The sequence below is a fragment of the Canis lupus genome, chromosome 2 (assembly GCF_003254725.2).
Source record: "Canis lupus dingo isolate Sandy chromosome 2, ASM325472v2, whole genome shotgun sequence".
Taxonomy (NCBI): domain Eukaryota; kingdom Metazoa; phylum Chordata; class Mammalia; order Carnivora; family Canidae; genus Canis; species Canis lupus.
In genome coordinates this window covers 63401112-63419131 of record NC_064244.1, presented here as the reverse complement: position 1 = coordinate 63419131, position 18020 = coordinate 63401112, and the positions used below count along the sequence as shown (strand labels likewise).

The 18020-nt window shown below is 52.3% G+C and overlaps 2 long non-coding RNA genes across 4 annotated transcripts in view; both read left to right on the top strand.

The window, feature by feature from the left end:
* Positions 1-17779, top strand: part of LOC112660205 (uncharacterized) — a 29374-nt gene extending 11595 nt beyond the window's left edge. For 2 of the 3 annotated variants that reach the window (XR_003136757.2, XR_004813882.2), the window contains 4 exons: positions 13633-13899; positions 15399-15485; positions 15855-15948; positions 17673-17779. This is a non-coding gene — a long non-coding RNA (uncharacterized LOC112660205). Of the gene's footprint in view, positions 1-13632; positions 14000-15398; positions 15486-15854; positions 15949-17672 lie in introns of all 3 variants that reach the window. The other variant, XR_007407552.1, reaches the window with a different exon arrangement.
* The window catches only part of LOC112660206 (uncharacterized), an 87840-nt gene that overhangs the window by 60002 nt on the left and 9818 nt on the right, over positions 1-18020 (top strand). The gene's annotated exons all lie outside the window — the stretch shown is intronic.

Sequence of the window (18020 nt, the reverse complement as noted above, 5' to 3'; positions counted from 1 at the left end):
AGAGGTACATGGTCTCCGTGTCCCCCTATTATGACAATGCTGTAATGGCCATCTTTGCAATCTCTGACCTGTGCACAGGTATGAACAATACTTCCCTGCCTGCTTCACATCTTGCAGCCTAAACAGAGTATGATAATGCACCCATCTCAGGGTAAAGAGGATGGAGTTGAGAGCCCGGGGGTAGGCTGCTTGTGTTGCAGCTTGCAGCGGGCCCATACTGAGTTAGCCTAACCCCCGTGGTTGCCCCCAGACCTGGAAAGGATCAATATTTCTGTCCTACACACCAGGGTTGGAACTCTCTATCTGGTACATACATACCTAGATGGAGAACCGCTGGAGGCAGGGTATGTACATCGCCAGCTTTCTACATTTTGGCATTTGTTTTACAACACTTCAAAGAGATGCCATTTTCCAGGGTTTGGACTTTAACATTGTCACTAAGCTGTTGAGTGTGAAAGGGTGTCTAATCAGTCATCTTCTGACTCACCAGTGTGTTGCGCATCTCTTGGCCGGTTTTTTGGCCATTTGCTTCCCTCTGCTGTGACTTGTCCATCACCACTGTTTCTGCTGGGTCGTCAGTCTTCTCCATATTGACTGTGGGAGTCACTGCTTCGCTCCCTGGCTGCCTCTGCTAATTTAGTGTCCCTGCTGTCATGGGCACAGCCTCCCACCCAAGAAAGTCTCCGATTCTCTGCATCTTTGAATCTGGAGAGGTCCATCTGGTTGCCTGAGAGAGAGTTCAAGTCACATGCTTGCACCTTTGCTGCTAGAGAGTCAGGAAAGCAAGCACCTGGCTCCTCCAGCTTTGCTTCTGCAGTTGAAGGCAGGAGTGGCTTGTCACTGAGTCCTGGAAGGAGAGGAGTTTCTCAGAAAGGAGTCAGATTTGGGAATCCCTCCTTCAAGAACAATAAACACCTATCCCAGTTAACAGATTTATACCACGAGGTTACTGAAACATGGACTATGGAAAAATGTTCAGCAGGTGCTCCTAAGATATTGTGGGGATGCCAAATTAAGTGCATTTGCATCATAACGGCATTTAACTCCTGCAAATTCCCCACTCCCCCTTAACTTTATGCTCCTTGTTTGCAGAAGAGAAAGCTAGCAGTTCATCCAGATTGGGTGGGTTTGCCCCACCATTGACGGTTCTATTATTCTCAGGGAGAGAACATGGGGCTTTGGTTTTGCTTTGTCAAGCTCAGTCCCCAATGCATCTCTTACTGCCCTGAGGAAGTGTAGTTTTTAAAGACAGGCATTTTCTTTTTTAAAGATTTTATTTATTTATTTGACAGAAAGAGAGCACAAGCAGGGGGAGCGACAGAAGGAGAGGGAGGAGCAGGCTCCCCACTGAGCAGGAGCCCAATGTGGGGCTCCATTCCGGGACCCTGGGATCATGACCTGAGCAGAAAGCAGATGCTCAACCGACTGAGCCATCCAGGCGTCCCAAAGACAAGCATTTTCATAGACTCCAGACCCCCAGACACATTGAGCCCAACCAACAGCACAGTGATCTGTGGGAAAAACACCTGGGTCAGATCCCTTAGGAGTCTGAGCTATCCTGTACTTTGAGATTTAGGAGATTCGATTCCCTCCCCTCTCCTCTGTTTTCCTCTCTTCCCCTTCCCTTCCCTCCTCTCCTCTTGCCTTCTCTTTTTAGAGACAGAGAGAGAGAGAACTAGAGGGAGCAGGAGGAGGGGCAGAGGGAGGGCGAGAGAGAGAGAGAATCTCAAGCAGACTCTGTGCCCAGCCCAGAACCTAATGTGGGGCTTGGTCTCACGACCCAGAGATCATGACCTGAGTCAGAATCAAAAGTCAGATGCTTAAACGACTGAGCCATCCAGGAAGCCCAAGGAGATTTTTAAGAATGATCTTTGACACTCTGGAATTTTCCTTTTGTGTGAAGACTTTAGATCTATCTGCCATCAAAGTGATAGCCCCTGACAACAAGTGGAGGTGTCATCTCAGGTGCTGCATGTGATGGATGGATGATGACGGTCTGGAGGATTGCAAGAAAGAAAGTGAGGTGGCGACAGCACTGCTATGTCTGCCAGGAGCCCAGGAGCCCAGGAGCTGTGGGGTGGGCCACTGGGGCTGGGCATCTCTGAGGAGTCTGAAGCTTGTTTCCTCTTCCTCCTATAGAATCCTTCCCTATTCCCTTCAGCAGCACCTGGCTCTGCCCCTCAGGAGAGCAGCAGTTGAGGGGCACAGAGCTGTCTGTTAGCCCAAAGGTAATGTTGGTCTGTGTTCCGGACTTAAATGTGTCTTGTCCTCTGTGAGTTTGAACAGTGCGGGAGTTCCCAGAGCCTAGAGACTCAGGGGCGAGTGATACAGCTGGGGTGGGGCCCTGCTAGGCTAGAGAGGCCAACCACCGGCCTGGGGAGCTCTCTGGGCCAGCCCACCCATGGGGACTGGTCGCTTCCAGGATCTCCCATTGATCTGCTTGGCATCTTAGAGCATCTCTGCTGCAAAGGCCTGCAGAGAACTTCAAGCTCTGTCATTGTGCAGGTGGCAAACACTGGGGCCTAGCAAGGAAGAGGGGGCCTTGGGGCAAGCTGGAGACTTGAACCCAGGTCTGACCCCAGCCAGACCCCAGCACCCCTTCTTAGCAGTGTGTGGCACTCTTGGGTCCCTCTTCACCCTGGATCCCCATGGCCTGCTGGGAAGACCACTCCCCAATAGGCTCAGAGCTGGTTGCCCTTAGCTGGCACATAAACAGCCTCCAGAGGCCCTCCCTGGCCTGAGGTGGGGACCCAGCACCCAAGGGGGCCACTTCAGAGGCCTTGTGGGGGGTCCCCAGGGTGGACTCTCTTCAGTGGAGCCTTCCTGGTCGCGCTGGATGATGGCCCTGATATTACATGTAATCTAGAACTATGGGAAGAGGGATTTGAGTTGAGGACTGGGCAGTCCCTGTACCCATCCTAGAACAAGGTGGAAAGGTGCCTCCTAGGCCACCCAATGGCTCCCCCCACACCATCAGGGACGGCCACTGTCCTGGGGGCCCAAGGACTAGAACTTAGAGCATAAAGAGGATGGGTGAGGTGTGTGTGTGTGTGTGTGTGTGTGTATGTGTAGGGATCTAGGCTGTGTCTGGGGACAAGAAGCCTCCACTGAGGGCTGTGGCCACCCAGGTCCTGTGCAGAGACTCCCCCACCCCAGCAGCACCCCTCGCCCAGCCCCAGTACTGCGGTCCAGGACTCACTTCTCAGGGCTGCCTCTGCAGCCAGCCAGATGAGCAGTGGGGGGAGCAGTGCCTCCCCGTCTGATAATTCTGGGGACAGACACGGGATTAGGAGTCAGATGCCTAAATTCTAGTCCTTTCTCCATGTGCTGGGGAGAGAGGAGGGCATTTTTGACTGGCTGCATATGTCCTGTGCACATACATACCACACACAGACACACACAGACACACACACACACACACACACACACACACACACACACGTTTCCATTAACATACAGAGAAACTTCTGTCTGGCCTGGGTGTGCGGTGTTTGTAGAAAGAGGGATCCAGGGAAGAGGGGATGAGGAGCTGCAAAGTGTCTGCCCTTCTGGGCTCTCCTGAACTCTGGGTTTCATGGGGAGCTAGAAGTTGGAGGTGCAAGCTGGTGAGGCCCACAGACTCAGGGTGACCCCAGGCTGAGGAGACAGGGCTCCCCACCTCCCCACTGTGGGCCTCCTTGGCTACCTTCTCGTGATTGGCAGTTCCAGGGGCTCTGTGGGCAGGTGGGAGCCAGAGGGCATGGGCAGGGCCGCACGGCGCGTGGCTGATGCACCCACACATCTTGTGGGGGCCGCTGTGCCGCCACAGGAAGGAACTCCGTGTGAGCTATCCCGGTGTCAGGAAAGGAGCCAAGAAGCAGTAGCTGCTCACTAAATGCTTCACTGACAGCCTCGGGGGCTGGGCCGGGGAGGCTTGACTAGAGCCCAGGAATGTCCTGAGGACGCTGTGGACTGCTGTCCCCGTGGGAGGGGTGACCGTGCTTCCCCTTTGTAGGGGTGGCATCATGGTGGTGTGGCAGACGGGGACACTGCTCGCGATGGGCTGCGAGGAACGGGGATCGGGGATCCGGCCCAGGGCAAGGAGCAGGGTTTGCTCGCGGGCCCCAGCTGTGAGCTCCCTCGGGAGCCGTCCTAGCTCTCCAGTCCACTCCCACCATTCTGGGTGGCCCCTGGCCGGTGACTGAGCCGGGGGTGCTACGACACCCAGGTCACCCCCACAGTATTCTCTGGAGCTCCCTGCAGGGCCAGTGGAGCTTCCGTCAGGAGGGACTGTGGCCTGAGGCCTCCCGGGTCCTGCTTCCCTGCCCCACCTCTCCTTCCACCGCCTGTGCTCCTCACGAAGCTTTATTGGATAAGTTTTGTTGAAATGCAGTCTGCATACCTGCAACTCATCCATTTGAAGTGTGCAATTCAGTGGTTCCTAGTATATTCACCGAGTTGTGCGACGGTCACTACGGTTAATTTTAGGACATTTTCGTTGCCCTGAAAAGAAAGCCCATACTGGGGAACAGTCACGACCCTCATTTCCTCCTAGCCTTCCAGGCCCTGGAAGCCACGAATGTTCTTTGTCTCTATAGGTTGCCTATTCTGGGCATTTTGTGGCTTCTTTCACTTCACATTTTGAGGTTCATCTATGTCACAGCCTGTAGGAGCCCTTTATCCCTTTCTCTGGCCAAGTAATATTCCATCATAAGGCTCTACTCCACTCTTTTATCCATTTGCCAGTCCATGGACATTTGTGTCATTCTGCTTTTTTTTTTTTTTCCAGTTGTGAAGAACATGGCCATGACACTCATGTACAGTTTTATTTCTCAAGGAGTAGGATTACTGGCTGGTATGGTAACTCTTGACCTTTTGAGAACCTCCCCAGGCTGTGTTCCGTCCAAAGCATCTTCTTTCCTCTGACTTCTGCACGTGCTCGCCGACACTTGTCCCTGTATGTCTTTTTCATCCTGGCCAACTTCCTGGGTGACAAGTGCTGTCTCACTGTGGTGCCGATTTGCGTTTCCCTAAAGGCTAATGATGTTGAGCATCTTTTCGTGGACTTCTTGGTGGGAATAAAGATTCTGTGTTTCTAACTTCGCCTCAGCTCTGCTTGCCAGAGGGCCCAGCTTGCAACAGGGGGAGGGACGTATCGGGTGGAGGGTGGAAGAGGAGCCGAAGTCCCTCTCTTCCTCTGTTCCTCTCTCTGTTTCTTTGCCTGTCATCACTCCCTTCTCTTTGCCCACAGTTTCTGGAACACACTGGGTATGCCGGACTGTTTGCAATTCTTTCTTTTCAATTAGAAGCACAAAAATGTCAGCTGGACACCACCCCATGGCAACTACCCCATAACAAGTTACGTTTTTTTTCCGTGGAGCATTCCAGAGACCGCCCAGCTCAGCTGGACCTGCAAGCCCTCAGTCACCGAGGGGCAGAGCTGGGCTTGACCCATGGTCATCTTCTGGCTCTCAGATTCTGCATTATCACCATCCTCGCTCTTCCATTTCGGGTTTCTCCTTTCCTCTGTGCCAGTCTTTTCTCTCCAGCCAAGGGGTGCGAGCTCAGAAGGGGCAGGGACGATGTCCCTTCCTCATTGCCACCACGGGGCTGGAAGTTGGCAGAGACTCACTGCTGACAAGAGGCTTTGTGGCGAGTGGGAGCTGGGGATCAAGTCTGATGGCCCGGGAGGTGTAGGAGGCTGGGGTCCCCTCCGGCTTGTTCACCCAGTGCCCAGGATAGTGACAGTGGGTGGCAAGCTGTGGTGTAATTAAGAATATATCTGGTCTTTGTCCGAGGTTCTTGACACAGAGCTCCTAAAACCCTTTTATTTCCTGAGGGACAGGAGTGTCTTTTCTTAATGAGCCCATTCGAGCACACCTGAGTTTATGCCCAGGTGACCCAGGGTGGGGCCCCAGGAGGCTTCAGGATGGGGTCTGGTCACCAGAAAGACCAGCAATTAGAGGTGGGAACTCTCAGCCCTACCCCAGTCCTCTCCAGGGGTGGGGGTTGGAGGCTGGGTTGTTAGAACTCTTGAACTAAGACAATCAGAGGGCTTTGGGACTGGGGGACACACTGAGCTGTTGGGAGGGGGGGCGCACCCCGGGTGGGGGGGTGGAAGCTCTGTACCTGCCTCAACTCCTACACCTTCCCCTGTGCATCTCTTGCATTTGGCCGTTCCTGAGTTGTGTCCTTTAAAAATAAACCAGCGATCACGGGGTGCCTGGGTGGCACAGTTGGTTGACTGCCGACTCCTGGTTTTGGCTCAGGTGGTGAGATCGAGCCCTGAATCAGGCTCAGCGCTCAGCTCAGAGTCTGCTTGAGATTCTCTCTCCCTCCTGCTTGTGTTCTCTCTCTTTCTCTACAATAAATAAATCTTAAATAAAACAAACCAGTGAGGGATCCCTGGATGGCGCAGCGGTTTGGCGCCTGCCTTTGGCCCAGGGCGCGATCCTGGAGACCCGGGATCGAATCCCACATCGGGCTCCCTGCATGGAGCCTGCTTCTCCCTCTGCCTGTGTCTCTGCCTCTCTCTCTCTCTGTGTGACTATCATAAATAAATAAAATCTTTAAAAAAAAAAAAAAACAACAGTGATCCTAAGTAAAGCCCTTTCCTGAGTTCTATGAATTCTAGAACCTGCGGAGGAGGTGGTGGGAATTGCTGAATTTTGGTGGCTGGGGCAGAAGTGTGGGTCACTGGGGGACCCCACCTGTGGCTGGCATCTGAAGTGAGGACGGTCTTGTGGGACTGAGTCCCTTAGCCCACGGAGTCTGCTGCTAACTCCAGGTAGTTAGTGTCAAAATCATAGGGAATCGTTGGATACCCAGCTGGTGGCAGAGAATTGGTGTTGGAAAAAAACACACACAAGCCCTCAGTGAAAGTTTGTTGAATAGACAAGGAATAATAGCTCACATAATTTAAGCACTATATCCTGTGTCCTTTGCTGAATGCTTTCCACTCACTCATTCAAGAAAACACTTTTGAATAAGTAGTCCATGCCATGTGCTCAGCTTGGCATTTGGGGACAGCTGTGAATAATTAAGTCAATTTAACAAATACATTTTTAGCAACTAGCACACACCACACACTGTGCTGGGTACTGGGACTACAGCTTTGGGGCAATTCAAGTCTATACGGCACCTACCTACTGAGTCCCTACTATGTGTCAGGCACTACTCCAAGCCCGAAAGATACGGCAGTGACCAGACGGTCTGAATTCTTACCCTGTGTGTATTTTGCAGAGGCCCTAGGCGGTAAGGCCTCTGACTTCGTTCATTTTACACTTGAGGAAATTGAGGCTCAGAGAGGTTAATTGTCTCTCAAAAGGTCACACAGCCGGGGTGGTGAGGCTAGACCCAAGCCCTGGCCCATCAGACCTCAAGCTTGAGTTCTTACTCAAGGTGTAGACTGAATGTTAATATTGGGGTGGGGAGTCCTGGGTCCCACCTTGCTCAGTACTTCGGGGCTCCTACATCCTCCGTGCATGCCTCCCTCTTCTGGGCCCCCTGGCCCTGCTCCCTCCTCTCTGATACACAAAATTCCGACCGCGGCTGGCGGTGTTCCTGAGAGACACCCCCAAGTGCTGTAATGTGTTTTTGTGCACAAAACCTCGTGTTCAGCAAATTGCTGTGACCAAGACCCTATCCAGTTACCTGCCGCATCAGAGGTATGTTCTGTGGCGGTGCCAAGCAAAGCAGAGAATAATACCTCTAAGAATTTTAACCATTAGATAGAAAAAGTGCAGCCTTGGCCAACTCTGGCGGGCGCTGCCGCACAGGAACCAGATACAAAGCAAACAAGAAGGGCCTGTCCCGCGTGTGGGCCGAGGCCTTTCCTGGAGGGTCGGCTGCCCTGGTGCCACCGTCACAGTCACATTGTCAGAGTCATCGGGTTGCTGGCTGGCTGGAGGCAGGTGGCGCTGGGGTTTCCAGGCCCTGCGATGGCCCCGCCCCGCCAATTCCATCCGTTGCCTTGGTGACTTGTGGGCTTTGAGGAAGCGACAACCTTGCCGAGCCTCACTGGGGAAGGTAATACCCCTGTCACTTGGGAGGACCAAAATGAGTTAATATAAGCAAAGAGAATGGAGTGTGACCACCCGTGGGCTCTGTGGCTGTCACCACGAGTCAGACAGCCAGCTCCCGATTCTCTGGGAGCACCTGCTAAGGCCTTGCCCGGTACATCCCAGTGAGTAGGGCAGATGAGGTCCCTGCCCTTATGAAACTTACAGTCCAGCGGGGGGCTGGGTGGCATTATCACACATGACATTTGAACTAGGTTTATGACAGAAGGTTTTCCCTAGGTGGGAAAGTCAGAGAAATCACGCTGGCGGATTCTGGGGGTGCCTGAGCTGAGACCTGAGCAATGAGGAAGTCATGAGGGTGGAGGAGGGAGGGACATGCTTTCTAGGTAGAGGGAACAGCACTTGCAAAGGCCTAGTGGCAGGAGGAAGACTGATGACCCCAAGGACCTGAGATAAGGCTGATGAGGCTGGAATGCAGAGTGACAAGGAACTGGAAGATGGGGCTGGGGAAATGGGTAGGGACCAGGTCTTGCAGCACTTTGTAGGCCCAGTGGAAGGTAAGAGCAATGGGAAGCATTACAGTGTTTGAGTCAGGTGGTGACTGGATGGGATGGGCATGGTAATAAAGCTCACTTGGCTGCAGTGTGGAACATGGGGCACAGGGCACTGGGAGGGGAGGCCAGAAGGCTAGCGAGGGGGTCTTCACAGTAGTCCAGATGAGACAGGGTGGTGGCTTGGATTAGGATGGTGGCAATGGGTGGAAGGAGGTGACAGTGTTGTGAGGTCTTGTTGCTGTGGTGGGCGAGGTAGGCTGGTGGGACTGCCTCGAAAAGTAACATTGCCATCCGGAGTTCCTATGGATGGGACAGAGAACCAGCTGGGGTTGTTCAAGCCATACTTAGTTCCCTGCAAATCTTTGCCCCGAAAAACCACCGAAGACCAAGAAATCTCTGAGCTGGACACAGCTCTTCCTGTGTGCACACCTCCCAGAGTCTCTCCAGATGCCCAGGCGGGGTCATGTCAAGTCTCCTGAGGATAGATCTGCTGCTGTTCCCACCCAGGCACTGCAGGGACCGGGGGTGGTGGTGGTAGTGATCTGACCCTGTCTCCTCCACACTTATGGCCAGCCTCTCCCGGCCAGAAGCTAGTCTTGGCATCTGGTGGTTTTGTGCAGTGGTTTTAGACCTGGTTTCGAAGTCGGACAGACCTAGGTTTGGAGCCAGGTTCCACCAGTTACCAGGAGCTGTGGCCTCATGGGACAAGTTACCTCTCCATATCTGTTTCCTCATCTGTGGAATGAAGGGAGCACCTAACTCGTAGGTTGTGGTGAGGATTTAGAGGAGTTATCCACATAGAGTGGATATCCACTTATCCACTTATCCATAGAGTGGATCCCAGATAGCTTTAGAGGAGCTATCCACATAGCAGGGGCTCAGCTCAGTAAATATGAGGTCTTATTATTATTACTAGCTGTAAAATGGGAACAATGATCGCAAGGCTATTGAGAAGACTGTGCCTACTGCTGTGCCTGGCGCGTGGTCAGTGCTCCCAAGGTCAATGTTATTGACCCTTGCAACAGTGCTAAGTCAGAAATAGCTTCCGCCTCTGCCACTGGATTCTGGATACTCATACCATAGGATGAGAGGGAGCCATTGAAAAGGATGCTATAGGGAGCATCTGGGTGGCTCAGTGGGTTGAGTGTCTGCCTTTGGGTCAGATCATCTTCTCTGGGTCCTGGGGTGGTTGGATTCCCTGCTCAGTGGGGAATTTGCTTCTCTCTCTCACTCTGCCCCTCCACCATGCTCAAACTCTCTCTCAAATAAAGAAATAAAATCTTTAAAAAAAAATAAAAGGATGCTATAGGAGAATGAGGTGGGAACTTGGTTATCCTATAATGTTAAGGATCAGGATTCAAAAATTGCTGTGGCCTGAACATATCCCTATAAAAGTTAAATGTTGAAATCCTAGCCCCTAAAGGTGATGGGGGTTAGAAGGCGGGGCCTTTGGGAGATGCTTGAGTCATGAGGGTGGAGCCTCCACGAATGGGATTAGTGCCCTTATAAAAGGGACCTAGACAGATCCTGTGCCTATTTCACTATGTGAGGACTGGCCATGGGAGGAGGTGCTGGCCATGAACCAGGAAGCAAGCCCTCGTTGAATGACAACCATGCCGGCTCCTTGACCTTGACTTCCCAGCTTCCAGAGCTGTGAACATCACGTTTCTGTTGTTTATAAGCTAGCCTGGTTTTGTAAGTGGTATTTCGTTATAGCAGCTCAAGTAGACTAAGGCAAAACTGTTCAGGTGGCAGATGGGATAGTGGTGATTTTTATTTGTTGTTTAGTTTTGTCATCATTAAAAAAAAATTTCAATTATGAACACGTGTTTATTTTAGAGCCTGAAACACTATTATAATAGGATGTTTACAAAGAGTTTTCAATGACAAGAGAACATACTTGTAATCCAATGTGAAATTTAAAAAAGAAATTAGATCACAAAATTGTTTGTAGTGTTGGCTCATCTATACAAAGTGAAGTCCCCGGAAGGAAATAAATCTGCCATGACATCATTGTTTGGTATCTTGGAGTGAGGGTGTAGTCATTTTATTTTTAAAGATTTTATTTATCTATTTGAAAGAGAGCCTGAGTAGCGGAGAGGGAGAAGCAGACTCCCCACGGAGCAGGAAAGCCCAACGTGGGGCTCGATCCCAGAACTCCAAGATCATGACCTGAGCTGACAGCAAATGCTTAATCCACTGAGCCACCCAGGTGCCCTGGATGTGGTGATTTGAAAACAAGGCCTTGAATCCTTTGAGCTTCTTCCCACTGAGAATCGGAACCTATGGCTTGTCTCTCCCTTGAATCTGGGTGGGCTTATGACTGCTGTGGCCACTAGAACATGGTGGAAGCCACATTACATAACTTCCTTCCTTCCTTCCTTCCTTCCTTCCTTCCTTCCTTCCTTCCTTCCTTCCTTCCTTCCTTCCTTCAAGTAGTCTCTATACCCAGTGCAGGGCTTGAACTCACTACCTTGAGATCAAGAGTTTCATGCTCTACAACTGAGCCAGCCAGGCACCCCTTCACTTTGTAACCTCTAAGGCCGGATCATAAAAGCCCATGGAGCGGGGCACCTGGGTGGCTCAGTTCGTTATACATCTGACTCTTGATTCCAGCTCAGGTCATGATCTCGGGGTCCTGGGATGCAGCCCTGCATTGGCTTCCCGCTGAGCAGGGAGTCTGCTTGTCTTCTCCCTCTGCCCATTCCCCTGCTTGCTCTCTGTCTCTCTCTAAAATAAATAAATAAACCTTAAAAAAAAAAAAACAAAAAAAAACCCACCAAACAGGCCATGGAGCTTCCTTCACTTGCCAGAATGTCCTCTCTTGGTTCCCCAAGCCTTTAGGTAAAAAGCCTAACTCCTCTGAGGCCACCACATTGTGGAGAAGCCTAAGCCACATGAAGAGGCCATGAGCAGGCGCTTAGGTCACCAGTCTCAGTTGACTCATCCTGGCCCAGGAGCCAGATATGTGAATGAAGAAGCTTCTAGATGATTCCAGTCCCTAGGTGTTTGAGTCTTCCTAGCTGAGGCTTCCCATATCATGCAGCAGAGACAAGCCATCCCTGCTGTGCCCTGTTCAGAGTCTGGGAGCATGCCTTATGTGGCCACCTTCTGCCAGTAAATTTGGGGTGGTCTGTTATACAGTGATAGGTAATCAGGACAGGGGGAATATGGGAAATTTTCATCCTTTTAACTCGACTTTTCTGGAACACTGATGTTTTTTATTGTGAGCATTGTGAGCAGATGTTTTTATTATTAAGGAACTATAAGGAAGTTTTTGTTGAGTGAATAAAGAGAGCACAGAAAGAAAGGAAACAGAATGAATTAAAGGCAAGGGAAGAGAGGTAGGGAGAGAGGAGGCAGGGGGATTGTTTTTTTGGGAAGGCCCTGACTCCATCCCTCGCAGGAATCATGGAGCTCATGAAAACGTCCCATGGGCGTTTCTTCTAAGGCCCGTTCCCTTGAACTTTTCTGCCCTTGGACCATGACTGAAGGGCACAGCAGTAAATGGCTCTGAGTCAGAGAGCTTGGCTATGGGCTGTGTGTCTTTGTGCAACTCACTCAGCCTCTCTGAGCAGCAGTTCCTCACCTGCTACTCGGTGTATTCTTGGACACAGCTGGAATGTGGAAGAAGCAGGATTCAAATCCAGGACTGGCTGACACCTGCCAGGGCAGCTCTCTTCCTTCATGAAGAGGTCCAGGTAAAGGTGTGAGAGACAGTCGGGAGGAGAAAGCTGCTGCCAGCCAGCTGCCCCTGGGACCCCTCTGTGCAGGCAGGGGCCAGGGTGCTAGGCACAGAGCAGGGAGGCTGGGGGCCCAGGCAGAGGCCAGGACTGCTCCAGTCCCTTCAGGAAGCTAAGTGATCCCTCCCATAAACCTTTCACCCCTGTGTGCTTTGAATGGAGCCATTCAGAGGAGGAAACCTGACCTGCCGATGTTTTATGCATGGTCCGGCTGTGCCAGCAGCAGCAGGCCTCCTGGGAGGTATTATTTTTAGCCAAAGCATATGAGTGAGCTGGGGGCTTGAAAGAAGCAGGCTGGTCACCCACCTGTCCAGCCCCCTCACCCAAGGACCCCTTCCCTTGCTGGGTGGCCAGAGGCAATGTTAACACAATCTGTGCCCAGAACCGGGGGCGGGGGGGGGGGGCGCTGGCTCGAGCCGGGCAGCCGCTGGGGGTGTGGGAGGCTCATCGTTCCAGGCTGTCTGTTGTGTAGCCAAATAAAGCAGCTGGCCACCTCTGACACCTGTGTGGCCACCTCCCATGGGGAGCTCCCCCCCTCCCCTTCCAGGTATTGGCTCTGAGTAAGGCTGAACCCAGGGGAGGGGGGCGAGCACGTGTCTGAGACTCCGTGTGAGGATGTAACCTTTGCAGCCTTTTCAAATTCCTCTGCTGCTGCAAAACATCATCTGGCTGCTGGGGGTGCCAGCTTTCATCACTCCCAGCCTCTTCTGGGGCAGTGTCCCCAGCAGGTAGGGTGTCCGTCACAGGGTAGATTGGCAGCAGATCCTGGGTAATTAACATCTTTTTTGGTCAGGTGTCCACCAGCTTCTCTACCCCTCCTGCCTTGCTTCCAACTGAGTTTCAGCGTCAGGGTGGCTATGTTTATGGAGTGCCTAGTCTGTGCTCAGTGCTTTTTGGTCCATTTCTTCTTCTTCTTTCTTTTCTTTTTAGTTATTTATTTGAGAGGGAGAGATTGAGAGCAAGCAGGAGCAGGAAAGGGTCAGAGGCAGAAGGAGAAGCAGATTCCCCACCGAGCACAAAGCCCTACACGGGGCTCGATCCCAGGACCCTGGGATCATGACCTGAGCTGAAGGCAGACGCTTAACTGAGTGAGCCACCCAGGTGCCCCAAGCCCATCACTTAATCTGCACAACCTTTGGGGGCAGGAACTGCTGGGCTTTATTTTGATGGAGAAACAGGGAGTTAGGGCAGAGCCAGGACCTAGACCCTGTCTGAACGGAGTATTTTCTGTATGCATGGAGGCCTGACTTGGTGACTTCTTCGGGTTAAGAGCCAAAACCCACAGCTCAGGGGTGTTTTCTCTTTTCCCTTTTTCTCCTCTTGCTGAATCATTAGAAACAACAACATGTGGACGTGGAAGGAACAGTGGAGATCACCTCTTTCAAGCTGTTCATTTCTCAGATGGAGAAACTGAGGCTGAGAGAGAGGCATTCTCAAGATCACTTGGTTGCCCAAGGGCAGTTCCCAGTGTGCAGACCTCATTCCATGGCTCCTTCTGTTCCAGCCCAAGATCTTCTAGTATCTCATCTTCCTGGGCTTCTGTCTGCCTGTCAATAGGACCAGTCATTCCAACTGAACACACATGCTATCATGGATGTGAAGGTGCTTGACGGACAGATGGCTGATTCCCCAATGCCAGCCCTCCGAGCACCCCTGTCCCCTATTTGTCAGGCTGGTTGCAGGCCAGCTTGTAACCCCTCAGGTAGGCATCCACCTGAGGGGTGAGGACAGGGCTAAGAGAGATTGCTAGATTGGTCGCTGCATTAATAATGCTAAATGACCAAGGTCCTCACCAGCCAGAAATCTCCCCAGGGCTTTTTATTTTTAAAAATATTTTATTTATTTATTTATTTATTTATTTATTTATTTATTCATGAGAGACACACAGAGACAGGCAGAGACATAGGCAGAGGGAGAAGCAGGCTCCCTGCAAGAAATCTGATGCAGGACTCGATCCCAGGACCCCGGGATCACAACCTGAGCTGAAGGCAGATGCTCAACCACTGAGCCACCCAGGTGCCCCACCTCAGGTCTTTCAGTGAGAGAGAATTCAATAGAAGGCATTGACTAGATAAGACAGGTCAGAGCAAGATAAGATGTCCAGGAGCTTTGCAGAAGCCAGAAGCTGCTACCACCCAGGGCTGGGGGCAGAGAGATGAGCTGGCCTTGCCAGAGCCCCGGGGGCTGGGGCAGGGGCTAGAATCTAGTTGGGGGCTATCTGGTGGGAGCAGGACCATAGACCTGATGAGGTTTTTGTGGGAGACACCACAGGAAGCAGAGATGCAGGGGAGAAGGGAGAAATCCCTGGGCTTTTCCCTCCTCGCACTCTCTGCTGTGCCTCCAGTTGGCCAAACTGACCCAGAAGCCAAGGGAAAAGCCAGGCTGGCAAAGGAGTCTGGGAAATGTAGTTCCAGGGATAAGGGGCCCCAAACAGGAGGAGAGGGAGGACAGGATCTGCGATCAGCAGGTAGTGAGTGGCCCAAGCTCCGAGGGCCCTAAGGCTGTAACCGCGGCCACTGGTTAAGCGCTCGCCAGCTGTTCTAGTGCAGCAACTGCTTCTCCCCCCGCGGTAACACTTCTACCGATGAGGAAGCTGAGGCCCAAAGCGATGAAGTCAGGAGGTGGGAAGAACTGGCTTCAATGCTGGCCTCATGCTGGGACCCTGCCCTCCTCCTGCCAGACACCCCCAGCGCTGGCCTCCACCTGCTTGGGAGCATGCGCTCTGGGCTCGGTGGCCCCTCTCTCAGTAGCGGCTGGTTGTTACCGTTGTTACCGCGGTCTTACAGCCCATCTTACAGCCCAGGACATGCAGACAGGTTACAAGAACCCCCGGGGGGGTCACCCAGCTCGTCCGTGGCCGTGCTGGGGGTTCCGACCCTCGGCTTCTGGCTTCAGAGCACACGCCCTTCAGAGCGCAAGGACCCCTGCCCCTGTCCAAGGTGCTCCCTGAAATCCCACTCTTGGGATCCCCGGGGCCCTCTAGCTCATTAACTCTGCCCTGTGGCCGGCCTGGCGTGGCTCAGGCATGACCCGCACGCCCAATTAGAGGAATTCAAAACGTCGTTTATTTATCAATGACTTAAGCTTATTTGATCATGAAGGATGGAGCCCAAACTGTTCTCCGAAGCCACTGTCGTCCCTCAGCTGTGCCAAATCCGCCTTTGATCTGCTAATCCTGAGTTTATAAGGTTAGGAGATAAGTGGGCGGAACGAAATTCTTTTCTCTTTTGGTCCGTCTAAGCGGCCTGAAACCCCCAAACATCATAGACCTCCTGGGCCCCAGCCTCCTCCCCGGGGATAACTCAGATGGTGTGTGAAGGGGGAGCTCGTGTCCGGGCGCACACAAGCTATTTGGGGCGGCAGGCACTCTGCACTGGGTCTGCCTGCTTCCTCCTCCTCCTCCTCCTCCTCCCCTTCTTTTCTTCTGCTCCTCCTCCTGCACTGCCCTCCTCACACTGACCTGGGGCTCGGAAAACCCAGGAAGCCAATCTGGCCAGTGACCTCATCAAACTGCCGGGACCTGCTCCCTCTTGCCCTCTCTTTCATTTTATACACAGATCTGCCCTTCCATCTGGAGCCCTCCTGCCTGGTACTGACCCTGGGAGGCAGCAGAGATCCTATCCCTAGGAGAGGGATAAGACTTCAGGCCAAGTAAGCTCAAGTCAGATTTATGGTGCCCTTGCAGGAGAAAGCCCCCAGGGAGTGTTTATAACTCAGTGCAATGAAAAGCATGAGAGATTTGTAGTCAGACAGTTGTGATGTAAATCCCAGCTCAGGCCAGTTATGTGACCTTTGGGCAACCAGTTAACCTCTCTGAGCCTCCGTTTCTTTATTCATAAAATGGAGGATAATGATGGTAGCCACCATCCTTAATTGACTTCTCCCTGGAGAATCAAATGAAGACACCTGCATCTTGGTGCAGAATAAGTGCTTCATAAAGGGCACTGGTGGTGATCACTTTTGTGGTCCTCTGTAGGAACTCGTACAGCCTGCACCTGTGCAGTACCTCCCACTCACACATCTGGTGGTGGGTCTGTGGCTGCTGTCCGCCCCCACAGACCTGGAGACAAGTGGTGCGGCCCTGGCCACGATGCTGAGGCCAGTGGTGGGGGAGACGTCCCAGGAAGCAGGACGGAGATAACATGGCCAGTGCTTCGAGGAAGATGGGGACAGTGGGCAGGTGCTCTGGTGAGCAGCTATAGCTGTGACTCTGAGGGCCACGGGAGAGAGGTTGGCAGGTCGGAAGGGGCCACTTCGAGATGGACAGGGGAAGAAGTTTCGTGGGTCCTCAAGAGACTTGGAAGGCAGTCGTCCTGACCTATTTTATGCCCTTTTGATGTAGAGAGGTTTCAAAGGCAAGGACTGATCCTAGACCAGGGGAAGGGATAGGCTGAGGCAGACCAGCCTGCTTCTCTTCCCCCGGGGAGCGAGAGAAGCAGGGCCACTGCTTTGGGAATCTGGAGGCTGTATTCTCACCCTACTTCCCACCAGCTCTGAGTCGTGAGCTAAGGCCCTTCATGGGGAAGACATCACGTGGCTTCTTGCCTGCCTCTCCGTTTTTAAACTGTAACCTGGGAGCTCCCTGCAGCTGAGGCTCTTCCTTATTTACCTTTGAGTGACCCACCCATCAGCGGAGGGCACTGCCATTTATAACATGTACATGAACTAGGTCAGACCCTATGCTCACATCTTGCAGTGGGGGTGGGTGGGCTACCAGGCTCTCCTGAGATTTCTGGAAATTCTAGGTGCCAGCAGTTCCACGGTCACTGCTGGTGCTCACCCCCTGCCCCCCACCTCCCCTCCCACTTCATCTCTCCCCCATGACTGTGTCCTTGTCCCTGGACCAGTCCCAGAGCGCACCCAAACTCATTCCCCTACATCCCCCACAAACGCCACTCACACCAGTCCCTCCTTGCCACAGCAGACTTTGCCGGTTGGCGGTTTCAGGAGGGTGAAGGTTACATTATAGACACGGACCAGTTCAAATCCATGTTAGTCATCCTTACCTGGAAAAGCCCCTTAGCCCTGGCCCCTAAAGAAGTCTTTCACTCAATACCTCTCTTTGTGAGCTCCTGCCATGCCAGCCCTACTATTTTTCTCCAGCTTACCCTTCATCCCTGCTAAGCTCCTATGCAGAGTGATTCAGTTTATTGCTGTTTTGTGAGCATGCACTTCAAGGCTTTACCTCCACACACAAAGTGCCCCAGCAAGATGTTTTTCTAAACAAATATTTCCCTTTAAATGGGACTTTGGAACTAACTGTGAAATAGCTCCCTCCTCCTCAATTAGCTTGCATGCCAGTGCGTCCCCTCTCTGGGTCTGTCTTTCCCTCCTTTGTCCATGGGGATCACCATCTCCACTTTTCCATCTCACAGCCCTGCGGTTCGGGTTCAAGACAGAATAGCACACAAGGAAACAAAAGGACCACACGAATGTTCGAATCCTCCTTGGAATAAATATTCCCTGGTAATAAAAACGGTGCTATAAAACTTTGGAAGAACTTTGGTCTTTTTGGTTTGGATCCCCAAGTAGGAAGTTTTTGACCTTGCTGACAAAATAGCTCTTTGCTCTCCCCACTGCTGAGATTTGCCAAATGCTGGAAGGATGGCATGGCCACTCTGAGGTTCCCTGTTAGAGAGGAGAAAATATGTCCATCTCCTCTTATTTGGTCCCTCTGTGGGGAGAGGGTCTGTTTTATTCTCTCTCTCTCTCTTTTTTACCAT